The sequence below is a fragment of the Phalacrocorax aristotelis genome, chromosome 25 (assembly GCF_949628215.1).
Source record: "Phalacrocorax aristotelis chromosome 25, bGulAri2.1, whole genome shotgun sequence".
Classification (NCBI taxonomy): Eukaryota; Metazoa; Chordata; class Aves; order Suliformes; family Phalacrocoracidae; genus Phalacrocorax; species Phalacrocorax aristotelis.
In genome coordinates, this window is record NC_134300.1 from 103466 (window position 1) to 129172 (window position 25707).

The window sequence follows — 25707 nt, forward strand, 5'->3', positions numbered from 1 at the left end:
GCTGGGGCTTGTGGTGGTGGTGGGGGTTGTTTTCAGGGAACACAACACTCACCCGTAAACTAGCAGGTGGGTATTTCCCAGTTCCTCCTTCCTCTCTCTGCCACATCTCCTCAACTTGGTCTCCCAACTGGGAAACCATCCCATCGACCGTCAGGCAGTCAGAGTCCCATTTGCCTCTGGAACAAAACGTAGCGAGGATTTGCACAGAGGAAAACACTAATTCCAGCCTCGCGGTGTCACAGATTTCCTCCAGCCAAAACAAAACCAGCAAAAGCTCCCACGAGCCCAAGAAAGGAACAAACATACACAGGCATGATCGTGACTTGAAATAGACTGGAAAGAAATTTCTCAGTCAGGTGAAAGGTGTTCATTAGATCATAGTGAGCTATTAAAGGAGTTCCAAGTAGGAATCCTAGAAGCTCCCCTATTAAGGGGAAAGTTGCAGTGACCTTTTAGTTTTCAGGTTTTCTTTTGTGCCGCATTACTTGTAATACAAAGGCAGCGTGAGCAAAGCTACCCCAAATCTCACGCCTCCAGCGGGAGTGTTCCCACACACAGCGGTGAGACCACAGCACGGAAATGTCCGGCTTTGTTCTCAGCACCTCGCTTCTGTTACTGAAAAACAGTCACGGTCACAAAGCTGAGCCCACAGCTGAATTCTGGTACCACCTGAAGCAGCACGTTTGTGCCTCTGCACATGCCATCACAGTGACGGAGGGCTGGCCTGTTAAACACTGCATTCCTCAGAAGCCCATCGCAGGCTCCTGCGGGCTGCGACGCCAGCCTTTCATTTCCTGAGGAGGACGAGCAGAAGCAGCACGCTGGAGGTGGTGCTTCTAAGGAGCCCGTGAGCCTGTACGAGAGTTACCTCAGAAGGAACCTCAGGAAGAGGAGCTTGAAAGCCAACACCTGACATAGAGCAGCCTCCACCTGGACTCCTCCTGCAGCACCTTGTTCACGGTGCCACAGCCTGAGCTTCTTTAGGACTTGCTTTACTTACAGTACAGGTGCCAAATTAAAATCTGCTCTCACCTAACCCAAGGCACATCACCTGTATGCCAGGGAGCCAGTCCAGGAAAGGGAGTTCCCGTGAGGAAGGCACTTTTATCCAGTCGCCAGGAGAGCGCTGGCTGTGCCAGCTGCGTGGACCTCTGCCCATCTCCTTCAAGGACACCGCGGTGCTTGGGAGTAGGAGATTTGGGCCAATCCCCTTATCGCCATCTACTACTCGTCAAGGAGAGAGATTATTTTTGGTTTTTAAAACATGCTTTCTTCTGTGTCCAGAACAATTGCTCTGCAAAGGCCGTGCCTTGCTGACCTGGCCGTGACGGATCCTGTCCTCATCACATGCCCTTTTCCAGTAGTCACAAATCACACAGAATAGCCAGTGAATTACGTGCGCTTCAAAGAAACGATGATACCAACAAAGGGCACTAAGCAGAGGTACATATCAACGTTTTAACCCAGGAAAGTAACCTCTGTGTTCTGCAGAACACGCGCATCACTGAAGTCAAGGCTGTTGCCGGCAAATGCATGAAGCGTAGCAAATGCAGCTGTTGATGGAAAAGCCACTCGCTGCCGCTTCTGAATTTGCAGCGGAACTGTTCTAGAGCTTTCCTGCACGTCTTACCTTGATAAACGCTCCAGTTTCTGTCGATGACCCGTGTAGTAGCTCTGAATCAGAGGATAATTGTAGAAAGGTCTAGAGAAACGCATATCACCTCCTACAGGCAATAAATAAGATGTAAGTTAAAGAAGTCATATCATATTTTCAACCTACAGTTTTTGACTAAAAAAGACAGAACACACAAGCTGAGCATCAAAATCACAGGCCAGCCTCCGACTTTGAAAGAAGCCAATCCTCCTTCTGCCTTTGCTAAAAGAGACCGAAGACACAGGAGTCAATTCCTTCTTGTCCCAAGCGCCATTTCAAGTTTACAGCTGAGGTCGCATCCAGAACATGTAGTGTCAGCTGAGGTTCACTATAAAGAAAAAACCCCAATTCTCAAAGGGAATGGGTGTTTAAACACGTCACCTGAGCATGCGTAAGGCAATTAAGGCTGACAACAGAATTTATAACCCATCCAAATGATGAACTATTTCCAAGGTGTATTTTTTCCTCAAACAATCAGTAACAAGTTCAAAACATGCAGGCCGTGCTTTTACTGTAAAATCAAGCATTCCCGTGTTGGTGCTTTAGGAGTTACTTGTTTAAAATCCCAAGTATTTCAAGCTGCGGGCACGAGCAACTCCTTCACTCAGAGACTTAGTGCTGTTTCTGAGAAACACCCCGGAAAGAAACTGTTGGCATCATCCTACACGACGTAGTTGGAAAAAAACAGTCAAACCTCCATTTCAGCAGCAGAACTTCAGCATCTGCTGTCACTGAACCGGCACGGCTTGGTATTGATGAAGCACTGACAGAACCACGGCTAGGCAGGTGTTCGTAGGAGCCACTTACTGCTACAAATGCAGGACAGTTTATGCTTACCTGAGCCCTTGGGCAGGAGACGGGACCAACAGAACCAGAGGACCACTCGTGCATACAAAGCTCTGAGGCTGGTTTCTGCCAGCTTCTTTGTCAAGTCTGCAAAACAGGTAAAAAAAGCTCAAGAGGACTGTTGGTATGCAATTTCTTTTGCTTTGTTTTGTTTTTTAATAAAACTCCCCTCATTGCACTAAAGCAAAAGTAGAAAAGTAACAGGGTAGAAATCTTTGCCTCTGCATTTTTTTCACTCCGTAACACATCCTTATCTGAAGAAAAAACCCACAATCACAAGCAACCCCTACAAAGAAGCAGATTCACTAACGGTTACATAAAAAAAGGAAAGCCTGAACTGTTCAATCCACTCATGAATAAGACATCTGTTTTTCACAGAGCAGAGATTTTTACTCTAGCAAAGGGATATTCTCTTTCCTCCTCAACATGCCAAGAACAATTTGTAATAGAAACAGCTACAGAAATTCATGCAACTCACTTCACATGTCACTTATTTATGCTTCCTTTCCTTTTTTAGTAATTTCCAGTCCAATATTTGCATGCAATTACGCACTGCTAGCTGACAATCATAGGGAGTATTTGTCACAGTGCCACATCCCGCTGCTGTAATTTCAAGCCGGGTGCTTGCACAGCTCCTTGCTGAACGCAGCCTCCCCACCCACTCGCACCAGCCCCACAACAAACTCTTGCCCTGAACTCAACGCACGTTAAGTGGCAGCCCCAACCCCTCCCATTTAAGCCCCTTCTCCCCGCTACATCTGACTTTCTGCCCATCAGCAAAACCAACAGCAGCTCCTCTTTCCACAATTACAGCCCCAGCATCATCCCAAATCTTAATAAAACATACCACAGAGTTAGAAATACTGTGACAAGCCTTCTCCAGCCAGCTCGTGGGCTGCTGTTAGAAAGCAGTTTAAGACTCTGCTAAGGTTGCTCAAAAGCAACTGGCGGCGCTGAAGAGCCTGTAACCTCTGCGGGTCAGTGGAGCTGCAGGAGCCGTCAAACAGCACAACACCTTTTCAAGAGCAAGTATGAAAGCGTCAGCCTGCAGAGCAAGTTCAGAGTCGCAAAGTGCACTTCCAGATCTGCGGGCAAGACCATCTACCAGCAGATCACTGAATGAGCTCAGCTGGAAAGAATGACTCTAGGTTTGCAGCATGGCTGCACTAGTACTCACAGATTTGGTCAAATGCGCCTTTTGTATAGATCACTTTGCTCCATGTCCAGTCAAGGGCAAACTCTACATTAGCAGCAGAACTTGGCTGCTCTTTAAAAAGAGAGAACAACAAAGAAATGAATCAAGAATTCCAAACTAAAAAAATATGCAACACAAAAAACCACATAAGAAGTGTTACCTTTAGATGTCCAAAGCTTAATGCAGCCAGTCAGAAGCCCTACAGAACCTGTCTGGGCAGCAGCTGACAAGACCGCCTCTAACTGCTCCTCCTAAACGTAGCAGACAAAAGAAAAGGAGAATCCCACCTGCTTTCAACATCCCAACCACCAACAGTAAGTGCTTGTTTCTAACTGTGCCCTCACTCGGGCATCACAGGCTGGGCTGCTTGTTGCTGGGAGGAGCACAGGAAACTTTCCCTCTGACAGGACAACTTACCAAAGGCTAACTCTGATCTTTAGTCGCATGCCTCTGCTTTATAGTCTCAACTTACTGAGTCCCAATTAACTATTCTCAGCGACGTGCCCTGCTTATACCCACGGCACACGGTGTGCAGAGAAGTTTGCCATCAGGGGTGCATGAAGGGGACAGAACAAACACAACTCTGCCACATTTGCATGGGAAGGGCGAAGCCAAGATCAAGCAGCTTTCCAGACTACGAAGACATGAAGCAGTTACGACACCCCAAACATTAAGTTGTCATTTTCTAAAATGACAGAAAAGAAGTGAAACAGTTACGGTCTAATAGGTTTCAGTTTGAGGCGCTTCAAACACTGTGTTCTAATGCCGGGGCAATCCTTCAGAAGGGCAAAGCACAGGCAGGCACAGACGTGCACTGTTAAGGAGTAGCTCATTGCAGCTGGTTCTGGTACTTCTTCCAGGTGAAATGATCATAGAAACACAGAATCACAGAACCATTAAGGTTGGAAAAGCCCTCTAGGATCAGCAAGTGCAACCGTGAACCCAACACTACCACGTCTCCTAAATCATGCCCTCAAGTGCCACGTCTACATGTCTTTTAAATACCTCCAGGGATGGTGAGTCCCCCACCTCCCTGGGCAGCCTCTTCCAAGGCCTGACCACTCTTGCAGGGAAGACATTTTTCCCAATATCCCATCGAAACCTCCCCTGACGCAGCTTGAAGCCCTTTCCTCTCGTTCTAGCGCTAGTGACCTGGGAGAAGAGGCCAACCCCCACCTCACTACAACCTCCTTTCAGGTAGTTGCAGGGAGCGATAAGGTCTCCCCTCAGCCTCCTCCTCTCCAGGCCAAACAACCCCGGTTGCCTCAACCTCTCCTCGTAAGACCTGCTCTCTAGGCCCTTCACCAGCTTTGTTGCCCTTCTCTGGACACGCTCCGGCGACGCGATGTCCTTCTTGTACTGCGGGGCCCAAACCTGATCCCGCATCAAATCTTCCTTTTTTGGGGTTTTGATTTTTGTTTGTTTCTTTCATTTTTTAAGCACATTCAAAACTATCTTTCCCTTCTAGGTAAAATCATCACATTCAGAGCCATTTCTGCACATGAGGACACACACGGGAGATTTCCATCTTTCTCTGAAAGCCGGTGTCAGACAAGGAAACACACCGAGTACGGCTTATGGCGGCAGGCAAAACTCCAAACCAAGCGCCTTGTCCCTAATTCTGAAATTTGCCTTGCTGACATTCACAAGCAATCCCTGCTCAAATGCCTAACCAGTCTCTGAATGATAGAGTCCCATCTCAGCAAAGGGTATTAAAAGACTTCTTCCTTTCCCAATTGCTTCCAAAGGGGAGCCGACATCAGATCACCCGATGTGAATGTCAGAGTCTACATCAGGCTTGCAAAATAAACAGCCTATGGGCCAGGCCAACTTGCCAAGAAATCCATGTTAGCTACCACACTGTGCACAAGGGCTCTTTGCCCTAACGCACCCCCACAGATCTGGTGAGGAATCCATTAGAGAGGAAGATGAGGGCAGGGAAAGACCGCTCTCCCCTTCCTACTAAGTGCTCCTCTGCCTGATGACTCGCTTGCTGAGCATTTCGCTTAGAGCCTGCCTGGGTGAAGATGGGTTCTTCATCACAAAGGCTGCATCTCTCATGGAAATCCTTCAGAGGAGAGAGAAAGGTTGGTGCCCTGCAAATGGGAAACCTCTGAAGGAGAGGGGTGAAGTCACTGCGATGGGATAAAGCAGAGAGAAGGTGGTGGGTGTCACGAGCTAAAGGTGACTGAGGTGTTGCAGCAACAAGAGGGCAGTCCAAGAGGAGTCAATTGGGCAACTGCAGCACAAGGCAAAGGCTACAGAGGTGAAGATCTGCTTTGAGAGGCTGCAGCAAAGCCGACCGATGAAGGGAAAATACAGGGAAGTGGTGAGGACGTCATCAGGTAGAGCTGCCAACGGTAATTGTTTGCTGCAGCCCACGTCCTTGGAAGCAAATGATCACGGAGAGTGCAGCAAGCGGCTGTTGGCAACAGCTCCCATCCCAGTGAGACACCCCCATCGTCAGCTCCTGCACGGAACCTCATGCTTTGAGAGACTGACGGGGGGAAGGTTGTTCTGAGGGAACGATGCTTCCTTTTCTCCAGTCTGCCCTCCTTTTCCCAGCTCATCAGGGATCAAAACCCGAAATCAGGACCACGCAGGCAGTTGCACTCATTGATGAGAGAGAAGGAACAGCTTTCCCCGACTTTCTCGTCCTGCTCCTAGAGCAGCGCTGTCTTCCTTTCTAGACATTCAGGCCCTGATCGTGCTTCAACGGGACGCAACGGTGGGTTTACACGCCCAAGAGGGGACCTCAAACATCACCATTTGCATAAAACTGGCAGGGTACAATTGCAGTTACGCGTGTGGATGGGCAGGAGCAGCATGAAATGGTCTCTGACGCTAAAAGCAGCGCCATAGAAAGCTTAGGAAAGGTCCATCTCTTGACATTCTCAATAAAGACACAGTAAAAGCTCACCTCCTTCTGGAAGCCGCTGCACGTCACATGAACAACTCCAGAGCTCAGCAAGCACCTGCCATCTGCAGAGACAACGAACGCTGGACAACATTCCATACTCTCACCGTGATGGAAGCACCAGTTTACCTTTTTGTCATAGCAGCCTCTGGAAAGGTACAACCAAGTACCCATTTTCTTCGTCACATCACTTACAACCTCTTTTAGAAAAGTGATGACCGAGTATAGAAATTTTACCTCCAGGGCTATCGAGGTGCTGCGCTTTGAGCTTCAGCCCAGAATCATTTCATCTGATCACCAGCACCACGTCACGGGCTGCGTTGCAGAAGCACCCAGACTGTCAGACAGGTGTCACAACAGCACACACTTGGTCAGTACAATGAGATCAGAGTTGGGTGGGTGGGGGGTTGGGGTGTTTTGGTTTGGTTGGGTTTTTGCGTGACAAACAGTGAACAGGAGAACCAATAAATGGCATTTGAGCTCGGTTTAAGCTTATCACTATTCAAAGCCGTGTAATACCTACCAAAATTATAGGTACTTGGGTGAAAACACAGCTCAGGTTGTGGATAAGAAGGAGGAACTCTCCGGCCTAGGCTGCGCTCCTGCACCACAACATCCAGAAGGAGGTTTGGAGTAGTCGTGCTTGTCACAGCGTCCAGTGACCACAGTGCAAAATAGGGGCATCCCTGAAGGGATTCTTCTGGTCTGAAAGAAAACAAGTGCAGAAGCTAAACGCTGACTTTCCAATGAATTATGGGGAGGGGTACTGAAAACAACTCCATCAAAATCTACCTTAGTGAGCCTGGCATTTGAGCCTGATACCAGCAGTCAAAGTCAAATACACCCAAATAAGTAGATGGTTTTCCCTGGCCACGTGTATTCACTTGCCAGCTGAAGACTGAGACACTGGTGCCAGGAGATATGACTGGAAAAGACAAGACATTGTTTCTTAGTGGGAGAAAATACAGTCTCTCTGATATTTTCAAAACACCACTTTCTATTTTGGCTTCATTCTGTTACATCACTCATGAAACACACCACTTCAGTAAGAAAAATTTTAAACATTTACACCATAGCAAACATCTCTGTGATAGGTTTCAGTCATACTGGCCCCTTTTTGAGTTCAGATTGTACCTGTCCTAAGCCAAATCAAGCACACAATTATTAGCTGATCAAGTTTTCCATACAGTAAGAGTTGATCAAGAGGTTTAGCAAAAAAAACCCAAACAAATCCCCACAAGTTAGCCTACACAGATATGGAAGACTTTCAGGCTGTGGGTATAGAACAGCATTCATTGCTTGGATTCCAAAACCATTTCGTTTAGAGTCACCAAACAGGGACATCAGGAACAAACCTTCATCAACGCTGCCTTCTCTGGCTGCGTGGGTGGGAAAGGTTTCTACAGCCCGACAGCTGAGTAACTTGGCCTTGCTGCCCTGCCCTCTCAAGGGAAAGGCTCCGCCCGTCAGATCCAACCTGTTCTTTCCAACACAGGATGCCAGACGCTGTGGAAAAAAATCACAGGAGAGAGAAAGGTCATTCTGAGATAAAAGCAGACATTACACCTCAGTAGGAAAGAATGTCCATGTCTAATAGAACACACGTATTGTTCTCTAGCTCTCCCAGGCGCGTAATCTGATGGCAAAGAGAAACTACATCTGACACGCAAGAGAACTAAGTGTCAAACCGTAACGGGTAAGTTTGGCCGTAAAAGCTTTGCACATTTTCAAAACTGAGCATTTCCCTCCCATTATTGGTTCTGAATGTGTTTTGCAGAATTCCTTGCAACATCAAGGTTTCTTCACAAACCTACATATTTACCTACAGAGAGAGATCTGAAATAATGCAATACATAGGCATGCAAAGCGCTTTGCTCCGTGACTTGATTACAGAACTGATGAACTTAGAGAATTCACGGCATTCCAGCAGCCAAAGCTCTCTTGCGAGGTGTTATCTATAGGCACACACCGCTAGAGTGAAAGCGCATCCCTCGGGAGCAGCCATGAGAACGTCTTACTGATTCAGAGTCTCCTCTCAAACACGTCAGCTCCTGCCAGCTCCTCCTCTCGCCTCCTCAGGGACTGATGGGTGAAAGATCCCTCCCTGCCTTCACCAAGTGCAGCCAACAGCAAAATTGTACGACTTGTTTTCAAAACGTATGGACAAAGGCTGTGCCCAAGAACACTCAGCAAAAGATTCTATTTTTCTTAGTCATCTCTGAATTTTCATGGCAAATATGACCCCTGCCAACTTCACTGATACTCCCTTAGAGAAAAGGACTCTTTCCATCCTTTCACGCACGTGCACATCTTACCTCATACAGGACTTGTCCTGAAGCCAAGCGCCTGCTGGCAGCGAACGCTAACTGCAACAGATGTAAACTCAGAGCATCGCCTTCACTGGAAAAGGTATAAATTATGACATTTGGTTACAAAGCTGCTTTATAGTCCTCATTATCCTTTCCCTGGATCTAGGCTGAGGTTTCCTTCATAGCACTGTCTCGCTGAAAAGAAAAACAGCCCTTCCCAAAGCATGACAATTGGTCACATTTAGCCGCTAAAACACAACGGAGGACATTTGGACACTAACAGCTTCTGGGGCAAAGGCTAACCACACAGTCTGAAAGCTTTCAGATGTTACGTGGACTAAAAATGATTCGGAATAGCTCTTCACAGTGAAGAGTTCTCAGCCAAAACTGCTTTACAGTCAAACTGAAAAAGATTGCCACTCTACGAGCAGCCAAGCTGAGTAAATAGCTTGCTGATGCTGAGAGGGGCAGATCTTCCTTCCCTTCCCACCAGAACTGCAGCCCCTCTCCTGCACACACGGCACCTTCCACACCCTCGTTTCAGTCATTAGCCCAGCAGGAAACCACCGACTTGGCTGCTGAACACCTTCCCTGCCAGGCGAGCTGAGCTGGCTCACCAAGGCTCAAGCTGGCACCAGGGAACCGGCCATGCTGTCACCTCCTCCTTTAGGGGCCGCAGCTGCTCTATCGGCACCGTTAGCGCTCTGGAACTGCAGCCTCGACTGCTTTTGAGGGCATTTTAATATCATGGCGTGAATATCAAGCAAACCATGAAGCAGTCATCAGGAAACAAAGGAAATCTTTTAAGAATGCCAGCACAAAAATATGGCCCCTGTCGCTTTGCCTCCTTTCAGCAGGGAGGAACTAGGAGGTCCCTCTTCATCTCTGCTCCATCCTGTACAAATCGCACCGTAAGCTCCTTCCATAGCCGAGAGAATCTCCTGCACAGCCAAATAAACCAAACAAATACACCTGTCTCAACTCTATGTGAGAAAATACTAAAAAGAAAATTCAGCGGCTTATAGTAAGTTTTTATTCACCTTTCTTGCGTCGACTGAAGAGCCCACAAGGAGCAACATTTGCGAGGACCATTCTCAGGCTCTTGGAAAGTAACGGCGCAGACAGGAATCCTTCCTCCTTCAAGCTGACAGTGGTGCCTGCAGGTTCAAAAACAAAGAAAAACCAAAGACAAAGAAAGCAGGTGAGCGACTGGCCCTGCTCTTTGTAGAAGGGGAGAAGCATCTTCTGAGCAAAGAGCCCCTGACGTGCTTCTCCTCAAAGCACAGAAGGTCACGCTCCCGTCTCAAACAAGGGAGCCAAGGAAGCGACTGCTTTTGATGCAACAGCCACGAGGTGAGGAAATGACTGTCCATCACGGGCAATAACCTGGCTTTATCTCCTCCTCTGCCTGCGGAGGAGGAGCAGGAAGGATTCCTTCAGCTGCCAGGCAAAAGATTGTTCCTACTGTTGTCGCCTGCTTCAATATTGAACTGAAAATGCAGCGTCTCTTCTGCACAAGCTGAAAACAGCGCCAAACACAAGTAGTATCTTGTTTCTTTACTTGGGCTATGGAAAGCATTTCTCCTCCAGACTTCGGAACCTTCCTTGCCCCTTCACAATCTATTCTTGCCACCTCACTTTCTCTCCACTCTCTATTTATGCCTCCAGTAGTTCCCGCTGAGTCACTGCAGATTTGCTTCACTGAATCCTTCTCTGAATTGGGTCAAATATTTCAAGCCAGATTGCTCTTTGGCAGATTTGTAATCATCTCTCTAATTTCTCTGTTGCTTATCAACCGACGTGACCCTTATCCTCATCTCCAAGTCTTCCAAGCAGACTTTCATTCACAGGCAACGCAGCCTTGGCATGGGTCAATCCCCTCTTTTGGTCAAGGCTGAAATGTGGGAGAGAATGTCTTTTCAGGCACAGAGCAGCTCTTGATCTTTCATGTCTCACTCGTTTTTTACCTAAACGCTTTAAAGAGCCTTGTCACCAAAACCCCATCGTCAACCTACTTCAGCCTTTCAACGTATGCCCTCATTGCAGGAGCTGCTTCTGAGAAATAACGTCTAAAACCTCTTTCATTGAAACACACCCATTTCCTGCTGTCACTGACTACTACTGACAGAACAAACTGCCTTACAGAGGCAGCTCTCTCACGTCGTAACTGCCTGACAGACCCCAAAGAAGCGACCTTTCCGCAGTTCCTCAGCCCACGGGCACAATTAGGCAAACAACCCCAGCCCGCTGGGGAGAAGGCGGCCCACTGAATCCATGTCTGACTCAGTGGTTACTTCACAAGGGGATTCCTAAACAGGCCAAGATTACACTGCACAGTTCCGTCCCTGAAAAAGGGCTCTTTAAATTAACAGACTTCCTCCTCAAGCAAAGCCTTGAGAGCCCTGCACCTCCAGGTGTGACCCAGCGCAAAGGGCGACTTACTCCCGCTGCAGAGTCTTCACATCCCACAGTGACAGGGAGCCGTCGGAAAAACCCACGGCGAGCTGGTTGCTTCTGCTGATGTAGCGCAGGGTCGATATTGCTGTTCCTGAAGGGCTTTGCAGTTGAAAGCAGAGATGTCTCCCTTCCCCGGTCACCATTTCTCCTCTTAGTGGAACTCCAGCAGCAATTCTAGCGGCAACTGTTAGACCTGCACGCACAAAACCACACGCTAAATGAAGGTGTTATGCCACTTAGGTTGCATCTGAAACACGGACGTGACAACATGTATAATCTAATCCTACCGTCCCCGGCAAAATACCCATTTGTGAAACACTTGCTTTGCTCTTTCCATTTTGCATGTGCTCAGAGAACATAAGAGCTCTCGCACTGCACAGGTATTCTCTCTCCTATTTCAAAACCAGGTAAAAGCGCAACCTTCATAGGCAAATTCTTCCTGGACCCTGCACATCAGGAGTTTGGGCCTCATGATGAAGTTACCTGAAGTGGCATTAACTCCTGAGGCCACTCTTGTAAGCGCCAGAACAGTGAATGCAATCCGAATACGCAGATTAGAGGTTTCTTTCATCCAAACGCAGCGATTTTGATAAGGCATATTTACTTCAAAAAACAAGCCTAAACTTTGCCCCAAGCCAATGAACAGAAGCAGAAGAACGTTCCCAAGACAGAGGGCACGTCCGACACACCTTCCTATCCGGCAGCTGCACCAACTCGGAGGCTCAAATTCCTACCCCTCACTGGCGAGAGTCACAGTGACACAGGGACCCTGGTGGGAGGGGGCGTCTGTGACATTAGGAGGAGTACGAGGCCGCTCCCATTTTAATCCATTCAGGACCAGACGGTGTCAAACCGCCAGCTGTAATCAGCAGTCAGAAACGTCTGCGCACCAGTAGCTTCCAAGTGGGATGCGTGTTGTTGATTCAAAAGACACAAGTTTTCTTCCTTTTCAATTCAAGTTTAGAAATTGCAGCTTACCAGATGGCTCATTTTCCCTCTGGCTGCAGGATGGATCACCCAAACAGAGCTCCACCACAAGTCGATGACCAACATCTTTTGCCACCGCTGCCACTCCAGCGAGCCACCACAGAGCCTGGGGTAGGTGCTGAGGGCTCACGCTGCCACCTCCGGGACTAGTTCTGGGCTCTATAGCAGTTACCTACAGGAAACCTACAAGTTAGTATTTAACCTGTTTGACAAGCGAAAGAGAAATCACTCAAACATGAAGCCAGAATTAGCCCATCACAAACAAGAAAGTAAACACAGGATTGTAAGACTTAAAAACACAGCATTGTTTACAATTATATCAAGAAAAAAACAAACAAAAAAAACACAGAAAAAAAAGCCCTGTGCAGAAATCCATTACTGCCTTGCATTTACTGGATTTCCTACAGTTATTTCACTAAGTTCGCTCCAACTGCAATGGCGCATTCTACCATTACAGCTTACCAATTTCCATTTCCTACTTAGAAACCATTAACTCAAAGAAAACATAGAAAATCACTCATATGCAAGAAACTTTACCACATTTAAGGGACCTAAGGACGAAAGACCAAACTCACTCTCGCCCTCCCACTGCTCCCAGCCCAGCAGCCCTGGGATACAGCCTACGCCTTCTTTGCCAAACAGCTGTCGCGGCAAATCACGGCTCTAAGTGAGACGCGGCAGCGGCCAAGTTGCGTGGGAGACACCCCAGTGCCCTGGGAAGGGAGTATTTGGACAAAGTGGGGAAGGGACAGAATAGCTTAGTAACATTTACACCAGTCCTCGGGCAGAATCAAAAGGGCAACCAGGGAAAGCAGAAGAGTTTTAAATGCACACCAGCACCTCCGTGCATGTGAACACAGACTTAAAAAGCCGGCCTAAACAACGGCAAAAAGCCCAGCAGCTTGGTCGACAAAAGCCAACTCCGGCTGAGGAGAAGCGCACGCTGCTCTGTAACACGCGGAGCCGCCTGCCAGCAGCTTTAGTACAAGGCCCTCATGAAGACAGACCTTTCAGCACCGACAGCCCTGACTGCTCCAGCAGAGACACCAGCACGTGAAGGCTCCTGCACTAAGGCTCGGCACTGGCTTTGCGTATTCTCCTAGGCTGCTGCCAACTCCTTCTGGGAATGAACGCAGAAAGCCTGTCTCAGCTCCCTCACTCTGAATGCTGCCCTTCTGCCTCGTGCAAACCAGGAAGAGTGGGGAAAATACCATTCCATAGCTCTGAAACATGCAACCGTTATAAACCAATTTAATATCACTAATGTTTTCAATTCAGAGCTGCTTTTACAAGAAGCCGATTCAAATAATACTCCAGTATCAGTTTCCGTTTCCTGCTGCGCGTCCCCTGCGTATCCAGAGGGCAACTGGAGATCTGGAGATGCTCCCACAAAAAAATAGCCAACCAAAGCCAAAACTAAATGCCCCTGCCAATTCCTGCTAAGCTTGTGAGTTTGTTTTTTTAATCTCACTCGTTTACTCTCTGCATGACCACACACCTACTCTTACACTAAAAGGCAGTCGGACAGTCACTCTAAATACCCTGGATTAAGGCACCAATGGCTCCACACCTTGCACCAGAGTCACTCTCTGTCAGTGTTAACCTGTACAACTTAGTTGCCCACAGAAGATACACCCACAAGGAAAACAGTCCTGAAATTAAGGCGCCCATTAAAGCCTTAAAACAGTTGTGACAAAAACTGCAGAGAGTGATGTTCAGACCAGATCCGCATCTCACTTTTTAAAAGAATCAGGGTGAAAATCAGAGAAACATTCCGGCAGATTAAAAACCCCGACCAGGTAATGTATAAATGTGGAAGGAGGAGTTACCAAAGAAACTCAAAACATAGGGGCGGTGGCCACGTGCCAGATTTATCTACCTGGTTTTGCTGACCCTGACTCCCACTCTCAGCTGGGAAGTTCACAGCCCCGCGAGCAATACCTGTGCCCTGTCCATGCTGGTCTCACTCCTCTCACAACAGCAACAAGTGGGGAGCGAAATGAAAGCAACAGACCAAGCATGCTTGTACTCCAGAGCACTCACCAGGGCACAAGAGCCAAAATTCAGAGAAGCCTAGGCTTTATTCCAAAGTTCATAACCTTTATGACACAACAGCCAACTTTCCCCACCAAGGCTTCTTCATATTCACCCCTTCAACAGTGAACCGCTTTTCGGTGCTGTAGAAAAACTCCCTCAGACAACGGAGAGTTACGACTACATTCGATTTCAAATCACTTCTGTAGACACAGATTCAAGATGTGACGCGATCCTTCTCTACCTTTCCTTTTCCCGTTCCCAGCACAAACATCATGTACTCATGGATGATACGCTCATGTCAGCGCACAGCTTGCCTTTCCATCTCAAACGCTGAGATTTATCAGGATGAGGGGCAAACTCACACAGCGGAGCACCAACCCAGCTCAGCTCGTTAGAAATCACCACCACACAAACGCTCACTGCCAGCAATCACCCCGTAGCACTACAGACAAACAAAACCCCGCCGGGATCCCAGCGAGTCAATCCAAATCACGCGCTGGAAAGCCGAGTAATACCTAAGTATTGATTTGTTGCAGATTCTAAGGTGGTAAAAATAGAGTGAATCTCGATGTTCCATTAACTTAAGGTGACTCTTGCCTACACTCAGATGAGGAGCCGAGGGGAGAGGCCATCATTTGAGTTTACGGGTTAGACAAGACGGGGACAATTAGTAACATCACACCAGAGTCTCCCACCTGCATGAGCACCGTATGCAATAAGCAGAGATTCAAGGGCTTCAGGCTGAAAGTCAACCTTCCAGAGAACTCAGTGAAGGTTGTGTTTCCCATCCTAAGCCAACAGAAAAATGTGTTTTGCTCTAAAGTCACCTGCTTGCTGGTCCCACACTCGTGGGAATGTGCCTAAGTCATTTACAGCACAGCCACGGAAGTCTCAGATACTTTCAGGACAGTATTTATGACAGAAACGAACCATTCAGGACATGTATGTTACAGGCACTTTAAAGGGGGGAGTGGCGGGTGGGGGGTGGGGAGAGGCTCTTTTTCACTCTGGCCAACTGTCATGGTTTCAGCTGGGATAGAGTTAATTTTCTTCACTCTAGCTGGTATAGTGCTGTGCTTTGAAATTAGCAGGGAAAAAAAAAAATCCTGTTGAGATAACACACAGATGTTTAGGCTGTTGCTGGGTAGCGCTTATACTAGTCAAGGACATGTCTAGCCTCCCATGCTCTGCTGGGTGCACAAGAAGCTGGGAGGGGAGGGGGCACAGCTAAGAGAGCGATTCAAACTGACCAAAGGGATATTCCATATCATGTAACGTCATGCCCAGTATGCTACCTGGGAGGGGCTGGCCGGGGGAGGGAGGGAGCAATCGCGGCTCGGGGACGGGCAGCGTCGGTCGGCGGACGGTGAGCGGCTGTATCGTTCGTGTTTCTGCATTTTTTTTCCCTGTTTTCCCTTTCCTTTCTTTTCCCTTTCCTTTCTTTTCCCTTTTATTATATTAACATTATTGTCATTATTATCATAACCATTTATCATCATCATTTTACTGTAATCATTAAACTGTGCTTATCTCAACCCACAAGTTCTTTTGCTCGTCCGATTCTCTTCCCCATCCCACAGGGGTGGGGGGGGGGATGTGAGCGAGCGGCTGCTGGTGTTCAGTTGCCAGCTGAGGCTGAACCACGACAGTCTATTTTTGGCGCCCAACGTGGGGCACGAAGGGTTTGAGATAATAACAGTTGCTGGTCACAGCATTGATTCATCTGCTCGCAGTATTAGTTTGTCCAGTCTTTACCATGCTGATTGTAAAGTACATGTTAAAACTTGCTGTTGGTTTTGTCAGTTTGCTGTGCTCTGCAGTGATTAGAGATATTTTGCCTAGGAGACTTGTTATTAAAACACTGGCCTTGACTGTTATCGGTTATTTAGGTTTTGCGTGGAAGCCGTTACTGTACTACAGCTACCACCTCATGGAGGCAATTAGCAATTATACCTCCTCCTCTGAGGAGTTTTTTATGGAGGAAATACAGAATGGCACCGTAGCTACTATCTTATGTAATGCCTCCTCCTTCATTACAACAACTTTTCAGTATCCTGAACATCCTTGTGTAGTTAAGATACATCTGTTGATATTGCTTTGGCAGGTGGTATCAGATCTGTCTAAGGTTAGTAAGCAAGTTAAGAATATAATCCAGAGGTCGGTCCCAAGGCTCGATAGCTATGCGTGGCAGGGTATGTGGGAAAGTATGGGCAAATGCCTAAGACGGTGGGCACCCCCCGTGGTGTGGGACTTCACCCCTGAACAAGTGCAGAATCCTGAAAAATTAGTAGAGCATTTGGAGGAAGTATGTTGTCACCCTGGCAATTCCAGAGAGATACAAATCACTGCCATGTGCTGGGGTCTGGCTTATGCCTATAGGGCCCTATTTAACACTATTCAGTACCCCCAAGGGAAAGAGAAGGGAGCTACTCCAACCCCCGTGACAAGCACTGCGGCCACTCAAACCCCCACGATAGACTCTGCAGCTACTCCAACCCCAGCGACAAGCACTGCGGCCACCCAACCCACCGCGACAGATACTGCAGCTACTCCAACCCCAGTGACAAGCACTGTGGCCACCCAACCCACCGCGACAGACACTGCAGCTACTCCAACCCCAGCGACAAGCACTGCGGCCACCCAACCCACCGCGACAGACACTGCAGCTACTCCAACCCCAGCGACAAGCACTGCGGCCTCCCAACCCACCGCGACAGATACTGCAGCTACTCCAACCCCAGTGACAAGCACTGCGGCCACCCAACCCACCGCGACAGACACTGCAGCTACTCCAACCCCAGAGACAAGCACTGCGGCCACTCAAACCCCCACGACAGGCACTGCAGCTACTCAAACCCCAGTGCCAAGCGTTGCAGCTAAACCAGAGGACCAACCTGCGTCAGTATCAGTCGCCCTATACGCAAGAAGAAATCATGGAAGAGAAGGTCAACTCGTTTAGAAAGAGATTTCGAGGAACCAGGGCCATCACGAGAAGAGGAGGAGGAGGAGGAACCATGCGTACAAGAAACGGAAACTACCCGATCTCTATCCTTGAGTGAGTCGCGGGATATACGGAAAGATTTTGGGCGTCATTCAGGTGAACACGTTATCACCTGGCTGCTCCGATGCTGGGATAATGGGGCCAGTAGTTTGGAATTAGAGGGGAAGGAAGCCAAACAACTGGGATCCCTCTCTAGGGAAGGGGGTATTGATAAAGCAATTGGAAAAGGAACACAAGCCCTCAGCCTCTGGAGGCGGCTCCTGTCCGCGGTGAGAGAGAGGTATCCCTTCAAAGAAGATATTGTATTTCGCCTAGGAAAATGGATGACCATGGAGAAAGGCATTCAGCATCTAAGGGAATTAGCTGTGCTTGAGGTGGTTTATGGTGACCTGGACGATCAACGGTCCTCCAAAGATCCAGATGAAGCTGAGTGCACACGACCCGTGTGGCGGAAGTTTGTACGGAGCGCACCATCCTCGTATGCAAACTCATTGGCAGTGATGTCCTGGAAAGATGACGAGACACCAACGGTGGCTGAGTTGATTGATAGACTCCGGGAATATGAAGCAAATCTCTCTTCCTCGCTCGTCTCTGCTGTTGAGAAACTGTCCCGAGAGTTCCAGCAACTCAAAGAAGATATGTCCTACTCCTCACCAGTACGGACCAGTATCTCAGCCATTAGGAGTAATCGTCCCTTGGCTCAAGAGAAGGGATACACACGACGGGGCACCCTATGGTTTTACCTGCGTGATCACAGAGAGGACATGAAGAAGTGGGATGGAAAACCTACCCCAACCTTAGAGGCACGGGTACGTGAGCTGCAAGAGAGAACAATTACTCAGGGGAGTTTCTCCAGGAGAGCTGCTGCCCCAGTTTCCCGTAAGCAATTCTCCAGACAGAGGAGCAGAAGTGCTGATGGCCTGACTGATCTTAACAGAGACACCCGTGATTCATATTTACCGGAAGTGAGTGATGAATACTATGATCAGGACTAGGGGGGCCCTGCCTCCAGCCAGGTGGAGGAAAGGGATAACCGGGCTTACTGGACTGTGTGGATCCGATGGCCTGGCACATCTGACCCACAGGAGTATAAAGCTTTAGTGGACACCGGCGCACAGTGCACCTTAATGCCATCAAACTATATAGGGGCAGAACCCATCAGCATTGCTGGAGTGACAGGGGGATCCCAAGAGCTAACTGTATTGGAGGCCGAAGTGAGCCTCACTGGGAATGAGTGGCAGAAGCACCCCATTGTGACTGGCCCAGAGGCTCCGTGCATCCTTGGCATAGACTATCTCAGGAGAGGGTATTTCAAGGACCCAAAAGGTTACAAGTGGGCTTTTGGTGTAGCCGCCTTGGAGACAGCAGAAATTAAACAGCTGTCTACCTTGCCCGGTCTCTCGAAGGACCCTTCTGTTGTGGGGTTGCTGAAGGTCAAAGAACAACAGGTGCCGATCGCCACCACAACAGTGCACCGGTGGCAATATCGCACCAACAGAGACTCTCTGATCCCCATCCACGGGCTCATTCACCAACTGAGGAGCCAAGGAGTCATCAGTAAGACCCACTCACCCTTTAACAGTCCCATATGGCCAGTCCGGAAGTCTAATGGAGAGTGGAGACTAACAGTAGACTACCGTGGCCTGAACGAAGTCACTCCACCGTTGAGTGCTGCTGTGCCAGACATGCTAGAACTTCAATACGAACTGGAGTCAAAGGCGGCCAAGTGGTATGCCACAATTGATATCGCTAATGCATTCTTCTCAATCCCTCTGGCAGCAGAGTGCAGGCCACAGTTTGCTTTTACTTGGAGGGGGGTCCAGTATACCTGGAATCGACTGCCCCAGGGGTGGAAACACAGTCCTACCATTTGCCATGGACTGATCCATAATGCTTTGGAACAAGGTGCAGCTCCCGAACACCTACAATACATTGATGACATCATTGTGTGGGGCAATACAGCAGAACAAGTTTTTGAGAAAGGAAAGGAAATAGTTCAAATCCTCCTGAAAGCTGGTTTCGCCATAAAACAAAGTAAAGTTAAGGGACCTGCACGAGAAATCCAGTTCTTGGGAATAAAATGGCAAGATGGTCGTCGTCAGATCCCCATGGATGTGATCAACAAAATAACAGCCATGTCTCCACCAACTAGCAAAAAGGAAACACAAGCTTTCTTGGGTGTTGTGGGTTTTTGGAGAATGCATATTCCACACTACAGTCTGATCGTGAGCCCTCTCTATCAAGTGACCTGGAAAAAGAATGATTTCAAATGGGGCCCTGAACAACAACAAGCCTTTGAACAGATTAAACGAGAAATAGTTCATGCAGTAGCTCTTGGGCCAGTCCGGGCAGGACGAGATATAAAAAATGTGCTCTACACCGCAGCCGGGGAGAATGGCCCTACCTGGAGCCTCTGGCAGAAAGCACATGGGGAGACCCAAGGTCGACCCCTAGGGTTTTGGAGTCGGGGATACAGAGGGTCTGAAGCCCGCTATACTCCAACTGAAAAAGAGATATTGGCAGCATATGAAGGGGCCCGAGCTGCTTCAGAAGTGGTTGGTACTGAGGCACAGTTGCTCCTGGCACCCCGACTGCCAGTGCTGGGCTGGATGTTCAGAGGGAACGTCCCCTCCACACACCATGCAACTGATGCTACGTGGAGTAAATGGGTTGCACTGATCACCCAGCCGGCTCGAGTAGGAAACCCCAGTCGCCCAGGAATCTTGGAAGTGATTATGGACTGGCCAGAAGGCAAAGACTTTGGAATATCACCAGAGGAGGAGGTGACACGTGCTGAAGAAGCCCCACTGTATAACACACTGCCCAAAAAGGAGAAGCAGTATGCCCTGTTTACTGATGGGTCCTGTCGCCTTGTGGGAAAGCACCGGAGATGGAAGGCTGCTGTATGGAGTCCTACACGACAAGTAGCAGAAACTGCTGAAGGAGAAGGTGAATCGAGTCAGTTTGCAGAGGTAAAGGCCATCCAGCTGGCCTTAGACATTGCTGAATGGGAAAAGTGGCCAGTGCTCTATCTCTATACTGACTCCTGGATGGTGGCAAATGCCCTGTGGGGCTGGCTGCGGCAATGGAAGCAAAGCAACTGGCAGCGCAGAGGCAAACCCATCTGGGCTGCCACATTGTGGCAAGATATTGCTGCCCGGGAAGAGAACCTGGTTGTAAAGGTACGGCATGTGGAAGCTCACGTCCCCAAGAGTCGGGCCACTGAAGAACATCGAAACAACCAGCAGGTAGATCAGGCTGCCAAGATTGAAGTGGCTGAGGTGGATCTGGACTGGCAGCAAAAGGGTGAACTATTTCTAGCTCGGTGGGCCCATGATACCTCAGGCCATCAAGGGAGAGATGCAACATACAGGTGGGCTCGTGATCGAGGGGTGGACTTGACCATGGATGTTATTGCGCAGGTTATCCACGAATGTGAAACATGTGCGCTGCAATCAAGCAAGCGAAGCGGGTAAAGCCTCTGTGGTATGGGGGACGATGGCTGAAATATGAATATGAGGAGGCCTGGCACATTGACTATATCACACTCCCACAGACCCGCCAAGGCAAGCGCCATGGGCTTACAATGGTAGAAACATTGACTGACTGGCTGGAAACATCTCCTGTCCCCCATGCCACTGCCCGGAACGCTCTCCTGGGTCTGGAAAAACAAGTCCTGTGGCGACATGGCACCCCAGAGAGAACTGAGTCAGGCAACGGGACTCATTTCCAAAACAACCTCATAGACAGCTGGGCCAAAGAACACGGCATTGAGTGGGTGTATCACACCCCCTGTCACGCACCAGCCTCTGGGAAAATGGAGCGGTACAATGGACTGTTAAAAAGTACGCTGAGAGCAATGGGGGGTGGGACGTTCAGGCCCTGGGGTGCACATTTGGCAAAAGCCACGTGGTTAGTCAACAGGAGGGGATCTGCCAGGCGAGCTGGCCCTGCCCAGTCAGAAATCCTACATCCTGTGGGAGGGGATGGAGGCCCTGTAGCGCACGCAAAAAGTACGCTGGGCAACACAGTCTGGGTCCTCCCTGCCTCAGGCAAAGGCAAAGCCGTTCGTGGGATTGCTTTTGCTCGAGGACCTGGGTGCACTTGGTGGGTGATGCGGGAGGACGGAGAAGTCCGATGTGTGCCTCAAGGGGGTTTGATTTTGGGCAAAAACAGGCAATGAACTGAATAATATGCTGTTAATTGCTATATGATGTTGTATGTCATCACTACTATGGTTGCATCAATGGAATGTTATCATGGTGGGAATCTCCCAATTAATAATAGCGAATGAACCTTCAATGGAACCAGGCAAAGTGCAGCAGTGAGAGAACAAGAACTACCAGTGCAGCGGTGATGGAACAAGGACTGACATGCAACAACCTGACCCCACGCACACCGCCTCTCTGAAGGACTCTTACAAGAGATGAAATCCAAAGTCATGGACTAAATGAACTCAATGGACATTCCACAGGCATTCTACAGGGGTGTTCCATAGACTAGTGGAATGATAAATGAAAATCTGTATAGAGATATATATATATTGTTAAAGGATGAGAAGATGGATAGGGATTATTGCATTTGTACTGAATAGTATGGGACCTGAGCATGATGTCAATGATATGGAATAAGGGGTGGATACTGTCATGGTTTCAGCTGGGATAGAGTTAATTTTCTTCACTCTAGCTGGTATAGTGCTGTGCTTTGAAATTAGCAGGGAAAAAAAAATCCTGGTGAGATAACACACAGATGTTTAGGCTGTTGCTGGGTAGCGCTTATACTAGTCAAGGACATGTCCAGCCTCCCATGCTCTGCTGGGTGCACAAGAAGCTGGGAGGGGAGGGGGCACAGCTAAGAGAGCGATTCAAACTGACCAAAGGGATATTCCATATCATGTAACGTCATGCCCAGTATGCTACCTGGGAGGGGCTGGCCGGGGGAGGGAGGGAGTAATCGCGGCTCAGGGACGGGCAGCGTCGGTCGGCGGATGGTGAGCGGCTGTATCGTTCGTGTTTCTGCGTTTTTTTTCCCTGTTTTCCCTTTCCTTCCTTTTCCCTTTTATTATATTAACATTGTCATTATTATCATAACCATTTATCATCATCATTTTACTGTAATCATTAAACTGTGCTTATCTCAACCCACAAGTTCTTTTGCTCGTCCGATTCTCTTCCCCATCCCACAGGGGTGGGGGGGGGATGTGAGCGAGCGGCTGCTGGTGTTCAGTTGCCAGCTGAGGCTGAACCACGACACCAACAAAAGGTACTTTTCAAGGCCTTCTAGTCAAAGTGGAGAATTAGGTAACTACGTGCTCTACCGTAAAACCAGAAAACTTGTTTTACTCTCAAACTCACAGGGTAATGGTACCGTGAAGCCCACCATTTTACATCATGCCGCTCACGACTGGACACCCTGCAGCGACAGTGTGGTGACGCAATAGAGAAAATAGACTTCCTAACAAAGAGACGCTCCAAAGCTGCTCCTGAAACAGCGTTATGCAGCACCTGACAGTGTTCCCCCCATTAAAAAGCACCTACCCTTCCTGGCAGAACAACTGCTGTAACCACGCTCGATGTCCCTGGGTCATACAGGCAGAGGACACTTCCCTCTGCTTCTCTCAAGCCAACCAGCAGCCCCGTTCCCGTCTGCCAGGAGACCTCCTTCACCACGCGGATGGTGGGAGGCTGCTCACGGGCTCCACTGAAACGGTGTGCAGAGAGCCGCTCCCCCGTCACAGCGCTCACGACCTCCAGCTGAGGGCCACACGCCAGCCAGGCCAGGCCACCTCTCCCTGGAAGAGCAGGGAAAGCTGGCCAAAGCAAACTCCTCAGAGACGATTGAAAACAACTGGAAAATCACAGTCACTGCCCCTTTGCTTCAACAGAGGTGCCTCACAGAGGGAGACAGACTTACCGAATTCTGGTCAGTCATTGAAAATCACCCACTGAACCCTCAAGCAATACATCTTCAAATGAACCACCTTATGATTTTGCATTTGTGCTTGTCATTCCTGCACTGAAGAGTTCTGCTTGTTTGGGATAAAGATTACAATATGTTGATCTCTCGTCTTTATACCATATTCAGCTTGGGTTTGCTAGAAACCATCTAAACACCTATGGGAATACAACTCCTAAAGCATACTTCAAACAGAGCAAATCTCAGCCAATTCTTTTCTACTTTACTAACTTTGCTTGACACAAGCCTACTTTGGGCAGGGATTTGGACTTCAACAAGGAGTTACCTTAAAATGGGCGCTGCGGGAGCCAATTTCAACTTTCACACACGCTGATCACAGAGAGAATTTAGCACATTTAGTTTCACTGAACTACTTCCAACACAAAGGGAGTATTAACTCAGTTACTGCACTTACAGTCACATAGAGGGATTCTACGTGGTCTCAGCAGATGCCCGGACACCCAGGCAGGCACCCGGCGCTACCCTCCGATCACCTACAAAGTCAGCTACCTCATCTGCTCAGCCACTCTCAGCACCTCTCACAGGACACTCCTCTGCATCCTACTAAATACTCTGCAAACCCGGCTGCAGCGCCTAACAGGGCTTTCCTCTTCCTTCTGTTTGTATTCAGGCTAGCAACAAAAAAGCAGGGCCGTTTGCTGCTGTAACACTGCGGGGGAACTCTTTCTGCAGGCGATGTTATGATGGCACCAATAAATACGGCCCAAAACAACACTCGGACTTTTTTGACAACTGCCCTTCATTCAATTAGCAATTGAGGAGGGGTCACTGACTTGCGCCTGTTATTTTAATGGCTCAAGATTGGCGCAGGCTGCTGTCATTTCAAAGTTTAACTACACTAATGTTCTAATGTTAACATTTTTCATCGTTTTTTTCATAGCTCACCCTTTCTGTTCTCTCAAAACCTGAGGCACCTGAGCAGCACCAACCTGACACAGCTGATGCTGTGACCCCGTGCCTCAGGTCACCTCCAGGCAGTAACAACTTCACAGCAAGACCCAGTTGCAAGGAAAAGGCTCACCTCTGCAGAACTGCCCGCGCAGCACAGACCCTCGGCTGGTCTCATCTTCCCCAAGAGCCTGAATGGTCACCTCGGGAAACTGCAGCAGGCTGCTCGTTACCTGAGCCGCGAGGTCCCGCATTCTTCACTCTAAATAAAGACAAAAATGCAAAAAGAGACTCCTGACAGCCAGAGACATTTCTGAGATTGACAGAAGTTTCATCAGGTTGCCGTGAACAATCTCCCGTCCACCTCCTGCAGCTCTTCTCCTGAACAAAACGGCGCTCAGGGCAGCTTTGGATCTCACAGCAGAGCAAAGGGAGAATCCTTTGCTTTTCTGATGCCTACGAGGTCACCAACAAAAAGGGACACAGGGGTATTGACAGGATAAATAACAGGGAGAAACAAGCCCAGGACACTGAAGTCAAGTCTACTCACACAGGTTAGTACGATGTGATCTGAGAAAAATCATCTTTTCAAAAGCTTCTCAGTAATAGGGAGAAGTTTCCATTTGTCCCTTTCCTTGATTTCATACTTTATTCTTAATTCCATTGATTTCTTTTAGATTTCATGCATCGTTTGTGTCTTGTTCACTTTTGGCATGTGTATTTTGAACAACGTTCTTAAGGACCTTCATTCTCTAAACTCTTCCACAAAACGTACTCTTGATATTTTCATGTTACAAGCAATACAGACTTTCATAGCTCATCAGTTACACAGCAGTTTTCCATACACTTATGATGGAAACATAACACAGCACAGATTTTTTTCCTACAATTAAAGCCTCATATTCCTCATTCCAGTCCTTTCCTTCCTATTGCCTGCCCTTATCACACCTCTGCAGGATTTCACAAACATTTCTAGGCCTTTCAGATGCTTCCCACAGTTCTGGAGGTGCTCTACAAAGAGTTCATGGTTCTGTACATCAAGAGAGATTTTCTTGTGGAAAAACTGAAAAGCTGAAGTGATTTACAAGGTTAAACAGGCGCCTTAATAAGAGATACACTCTGGTTTCTCTTCAGGTCTTATCAATCTTTCTCTATTCCCGACACGTGGAAAGACAAAGTCCTTCAACTAAATGTGTTTTGCAGGTTCTGAAATGGTTCCTGAAAACGCCTCCGGAAGACAAGGCAGATTTAATCACCCCGTTCAAATGGCACTGCTTTCTTCACGGCGTCTCAAAAGGGAGACATGAAACGCAGCTCGCTGTGCCTGGGTGTCCCACCTGCTGGCCAAGGCAGGCGTCAGCGCGAGCCCTTACCCCGTGCGACGGAGCAGTACAGCCAGCGCTTACACGGGCTCACACGGCGTGTTGCGGTGTCTGTGCC

At 48.5% G+C, this 25707-nt stretch overlaps 1 pseudogene; it reads right to left on the reverse strand.

Annotated features, from left to right (window-relative positions):
- LOC142048163 (protein ELYS-like) overlaps positions 1–24521 on the reverse strand; it is a 29311-nt pseudogene extending 4790 nt beyond the window's left edge.
- Positions 24522–25707: the final 1186 nt, after the last annotated feature.